The sequence below is a fragment of the Dermacentor variabilis genome, chromosome 2, assembly GCF_050947875.1.
Source record: "Dermacentor variabilis isolate Ectoservices chromosome 2, ASM5094787v1, whole genome shotgun sequence".
Taxonomy (NCBI): Eukaryota; Metazoa; Arthropoda; class Arachnida; order Ixodida; family Ixodidae; genus Dermacentor; species Dermacentor variabilis.
The window spans coordinates 221,254,881-221,260,496 of NC_134569.1; the positions used below are offsets into that span (position 1 = coordinate 221,254,881).

Genomic DNA, 5,616 nt, shown 5'->3' on the forward strand with positions numbered 1-5,616 from the left:
TGTTACCTTCGTATCAAGCACACTTGCAAGGTGAACAAACAGCCACATCATAAATTTATAAAACGTCAAGGCCCAAAAGCAAGAATGTCACGACCTGCACTGTAGCCCAAGGAACAAGACAAAAAAAACAGAGTCAGAATAGGCCAAACGGTAACAAAGAAATCAGCTCCGCAAACTGAGCAGAAAGGCAAGAACAGAGTTTTGAGAAAAAGGCCTTCAAAGTTTTGCCTTGCCTCCACTCTCCTAAAATGCACCAGGATTGTAGTCCTTGGTGTCCTTAGCACAGCGGGGCTTCTTGGGCATGTGGCCTTTCATCTGATGTTTTTTCGATGCCTTTTTTTTCGTAGGGCATCCTTTTCTGCAGCTCTTTGAAGGGAATGCTTTCCTGGCTTCAAGCCAAGTGAGGCACAAAACTGTCTGTATGCACGAAGCGTTCCAGCACTGTACTTGCAGACTGCCTCATTGACAGCTGTCTCTGCTGCGATCAATGAAGCATTTTGCTATTTTGGTAGAATTGACCAAATGACTGTTTAATGCTAGTAGCACCGCTCAGGACGAGCAAAGAAGGAAAGAGGTAGGGGTAATCAAAGGGAGCGGAAAACAGGGTGAGCGCTCCCTTTGATTACCCCTACCTCTTTCCTTTTTTGCTCGTCCTGAGCGGCACTACTAGCCTTAAACAGTTATGACACACCAACTCGCCCAAGCTGCCACGCTTTTGACCAAATGACAGGGTGGAGACTCTCGGCTGCATTCTGAGTCTTCTTGCCTTGGCAACGGCTGAGTAGCTGAGGATCCGAGAGGCGTTGATACACAGGCAGCAACGCAGCTGAAACATGTGTTGCCAATGTGTACTTGTGTTCTGGCGGAGCTTTACCTTCAGCTTCTGCATCCTGGTGTCTGCACCAGCTCAGGGGTCCTGGAGGGCAGAGCTCATGATGAGGGTCTTTATCTGTTGAAGTGATATGATAAAAGGTTGCCATTATGGCCCTTTGCATATCATCTACTTCACTATTGTTACGTATGGCCATGCCATAATAATTGGTGAGCTTTTTGATTAGGTCTTGGGTCAGGCCACCCTTCCCTCCAATTGGTTTACTTCTGCTTTTTGAGACAAGTGTTCGCAGGGCTGTACCCATCCTCTTTTTAACGTGATTGATACAGTCCTCTTTGTTGAATGTAATGAAGCCATAAGCCTTGTCTTCACAAAGGGCCTGGAAGGTACGGCTATCCCCATCACAAACAACACATGTGTAGCGGAGGTCATTCCTTTCCAGTGGCCTTCTGAACAAGATCAACGCTGCCTCGACCTCCATACGGCTTGAGTTTGCATCGGTGTTCTTTTGGCACACGTGATTCTCTTTCCATTCACTGTAGCCTTCATCGTTTTCTTTCGGCCCAAGCGTGCATCCATGGCATCTGTTCGAGAGCACAACGCAGTCAAGCACCAGACCAGTGTAAAATTCAATTATTGTGCCCACACCAATATGGGATGCATGACCACGTGTCATCCATGTGCCGTCGTAGACTACCGTCACATTTTTTGTGAATGCCAGGTCCATTTCGCTGTAAACTTTCCGCACAGCTGCCACAGCATCAGAAAAGAGACTTGCTGCAGCCATCCCACCAGCAGGCCTGAATTTTGATTTCAGGTGTCTTTGGAATGTCTTATGGTGCAAGCCTCTGTGTGAAACGTTCATTCTGACCAAAAGTCAGTCAGTGCAGTTGCCCCTCTGCCGGTGGTTTTAATTGCTTGCATTGCACGCATATTCACGTCAAAAGCCTTACCACCCTCTACTCGCGGCGATGACCATTCACTTGCAACGACGCCGCAGGCATTGCAGGTCAGTAGCATTCGTGCAGCCAATCCATGCCTTGTTCCCAAATGAACAGTCAGTCCCGGCTGAGAGCATTCTTGGCACAAGGCATTCTTGTGCGAAGCATTCAATGCTGTGACCTGCAAAACCAAAAACTCATCCGCCAGCTCCACATTGGCACAACTTCCTCTCTCACCTGTGAGCTTCATTTTTCTTTCGGTCGCCGAAACAGAACTGAGTGATGCTTGCACTGTCTCGGCTCGCCCACGAGAAGCTTCTATCGATATGTAGTGCGGTTCCAAGTGAGCCTGAATTGTACTGCCGAATCTCGACTGCGTTTCATCCACGCGCGAGGTGCTTGGTCGCGGGTCCAAGTCGTCGGCGGGTGAAGTGCTTGGTCGCGGGTCCGAGTCGTCGGCGCGTGAGGTGCTTGGTCGCGGGTCCGAGTCGTCGGCGCCCGAGGTGCTTGGTCGCGGGTCCGAGTCGTCGGCGCCCGAGGTGCTTGGTCGCGGGTCCCAGTCGTCGGCGCCCGAGGTGCGTCGTCGCGGGTCCGAGACGTCGGCGCGCGAGGTGCTTGGTTGTGGGTCTGAAGCATCCATACATTGAGGGAACTGCTGCTGTGTGTCCACGATGTCCGCGCCGCACTGAACATCAGCAGAATCAGCACTGGAAGCTCTTGATGACGCTTTACTTTTGGGCATCGGAGACTTGCGCTTACGGCTGCCAAAGTGATGCGAAGTTTTGTATTTCTTCTTGTGCCGTCGCCGATCCATGATCACAGCCGAGATCCAACGCGAAACTACGCCACAGAGCTTTTGAGCTGCTACCGAAACTATGGAGAGGCTCGTGATACGGGCGATGGAGAACGTAGCCTCGGGAAGAGCAGACGACGCGCGGCACTTCGCCCGCCGTTGCTAGGGGCAACCGCTCCGGAAACCAACGGGGCCGCGCGCCGCTGTCACGTGGCGCGCGCCGCCAATCAGGAACCTCCGCGAGACCTCGAAACTTTTGCTTTTTCTGCATTTGTTTTCGCTCGGAGGAGGCCGGGAAGGCGGTAGATTTGAAGCTGAAGAAATGCTCTTTTTGTTGCGACCAAGATGGCGGCGTTCGGTTGCGCCGTTACGGAGATGTCGTGGCTTGAAAAGCACCGTCTTTTTGCGATTTCCGCAAAACTTCTCGTCGCCGTGGCTGATACAACAATTTTTTTAAAGCACTTCTAAGCGGTTTTCAGAGAAGATATTTTGGAATCAGGTAGAGAAAGGGTTATAAAAACTGAAAATGTGATTTTCGAAAAATCGGTTTTTCGGTCATTTTTCGCGATGCGAAAGCCGCGTCCCCCCTTAAGTCGAAGGACTTTTATGCGTAAGGGCAAGCTTTCGAATTTAAAAAAAGTCTAATGACGGAAGCAATTCAGCGCCTTGGAGGCAGTCCAGTGCGTCATCGATACGGGGAAGAGGATAGGCATCTTTCCGGGTTATCTTGTTGAGTCGTCGATAGTCCACATAAGAACGAATTGTCCCAACTTTCTTTTTGATCAGAAATGCCGCAAAAACCCAAGGACTGCGTGATAGCTATATTAGAACGCGTTGGAGTATGTCTTCTACGTGCTCATCGATGACACGGCGCTCCGTCGCGGACACATGGTATGGACGTTGGCGTAGAGGCGCATGGCTGCCGGCGATGATGGGATGAACGACTGTGGAGTTACAACCCAAACATTGTTGTTGGAGGTAGAAAGAAGTTGTAAATCAATTAAGGAGGTCGACGATCTGCGTGCGCTGCCTATCAATAGACGGAACAAACGTTCGGTCACATGCACACGCAGACGCAGAGACAGGAAGATCCATGGCGTCAAACTGAAGAGGAGTCGAATCATCAGGCACATCGCAGACAGAACTCGTGTCGAATCGTCAGCAAAACAGAGACACTCGCCATGATGTAAGCTTGATGGACACGAAAACGGATTCGACACGTAAAGTATGCTGGAGCCCTGTCAAAAGGGAAGGAGGGCAAAGAGAAGAAAGAAGGAATGACGGCTTGCCGCAAGTTGAGATAGCGTGAAAAGAACTGTGGAATCGTAGAAAGCAGCACAAGAAACAGGTACAAGGGCGGAAGAGAAAGGAGGGATACCAGTGTCGTTGGCGACGAATACTCGAAAAGGTAGAGGCAAATCTTCAGAAAGACTGGCCCAAAACGGGGTTTAGGGCAAGATCTGCACGGGCCCTTTCAATAAAACCATGATAAGATGAGAGAATGTCCCATTCCAGAATTATGGCATGAGAGCAGTGGCGAAGAACAACAAACTCGGCGTGGCATAAAGTGTCTTGTATGGCGGCATAGACGGTGCACGTTCCTGAGGGCTCAATCGGCTCAGCGCTTGCTGTACGTAGCGAAATGACAGAAAACGGCCTCGCCACTTTTCGGAGCGTAAGGCGAAGCTGGTCGACAATCACGGACACTGCGGCACTTGTGTCGACAAGCGCGTGAACGGCGATACCTTCGGTATAAACTTCAATGACATTCACAGGGTATAAACGAGGGTTTGAGCAGTTTGAAGAGATCTCAGTTCTTGCCTCCGGAACTGCATCTTTTCGTTTTCCCCCACGGCTGGAAGGCGGCGGACGATGACGGACAGGGAAGGTCGGCGACGAGAAGTATGCCATGGCTATGGACGTTCGTCAATGTTTGTGGGTCTTAGGACGAGAAAGGATGCGCAAGAAACGCTATTAGGCAAAAAAGATGTTTACTTTTCACACAAACCATGTGCAAAGTAAAGGAAAGCAAAAGAAAAGAAAACAGCATCACAGATCAAGTTTCACGCGCAGACAGATGTACGCGATGCTCAGTCCAGAGAAGGGCAGGGCGTTAATTAAGACAACCAGTCCTAGACCAACGTTCGGCGCGTTAAGAGTTCAAAAGACCATCTCACAGTTTGGGTAGTGATGGCTCGCTTCTTGCGCGGTACGGTTGCCAAGGTGAGCCGAGGCAGAGGTGGCACGGTTGCTGCGGCGGGAACCGTCGCCGGCACACTGCTGCCCTATGGTATGCGGTGCCTGCCTGCGTTGAGGACACCACTCCGATGTCCGGCCGCAGCTCACGAGGACCGCGACCCAGGGTCGACCCACGCGGGCAGCACCTCGGTAGGCCTCGACCAGGAACGACCCTTAGCAACTGCGCCCTCGCAGGAGCCACTCAGCAGGCCTCGTCCTTCGTCCCGGAACAGGCGTCCTCATCTGGCCTTTGGGCACTCGGCCGCAGCAGGAACAACGGCAGGAGCTCCCCCGAGCGTGGCACTCGATCTGCTACCACAGTGGCTACGCCGCTCGAGCTCTTCCGCACTTTCTTCACCTAGCATTTCTTTTCTTTTCGTTTTGTGCTTTTTCCGTTCCAGTTACCGAGCCACCTGCCCTCTCAGCTCGCCTTCTTCACTCCGGTTTCCGATTTCTTCAAACTTGCAATTTTATTGAGTTCACAAGTCGCGGCGTACACGTGAAAAAAATATAAAAAGGAATATTGTGTTTTTCCCCACAATGTAGACCGACGAGTGTTGAAGCTTTGGTGAACAGGAGACGGAGGAGCCAAGTGTGGAACTGGTGGCGCATAGCGGGACTGGCAGTCAAGGGCATTCCCTTGTAGTCTCGCAGTATCGAGAGGATACCAACCCCGCCGGCGGCAGAACCATGCCGCATGGCCAGCAAAGCCACAGGCGAAGCAGCTTGGTTACGTCACGGATTGTCAACAGGGGGCGTAGGCAGGGGTGCAAAATTTTGAACTTGGCGTAGTAGCTGCGCAGGAGCGCAGA

At 51.6% G+C, this 5,616-nt stretch overlaps 1 pseudogene; it reads right to left on the bottom strand.

Moving 5' to 3' along the window:
* Positions 1 to 243: 243 nt before the first annotated feature.
* On the bottom strand, positions 244 to 2,587 carry LOC142571192 (uncharacterized; annotated as a pseudogene).
* Between the last annotated feature and the right edge of the window lie 3,029 nt (positions 2,588 to 5,616).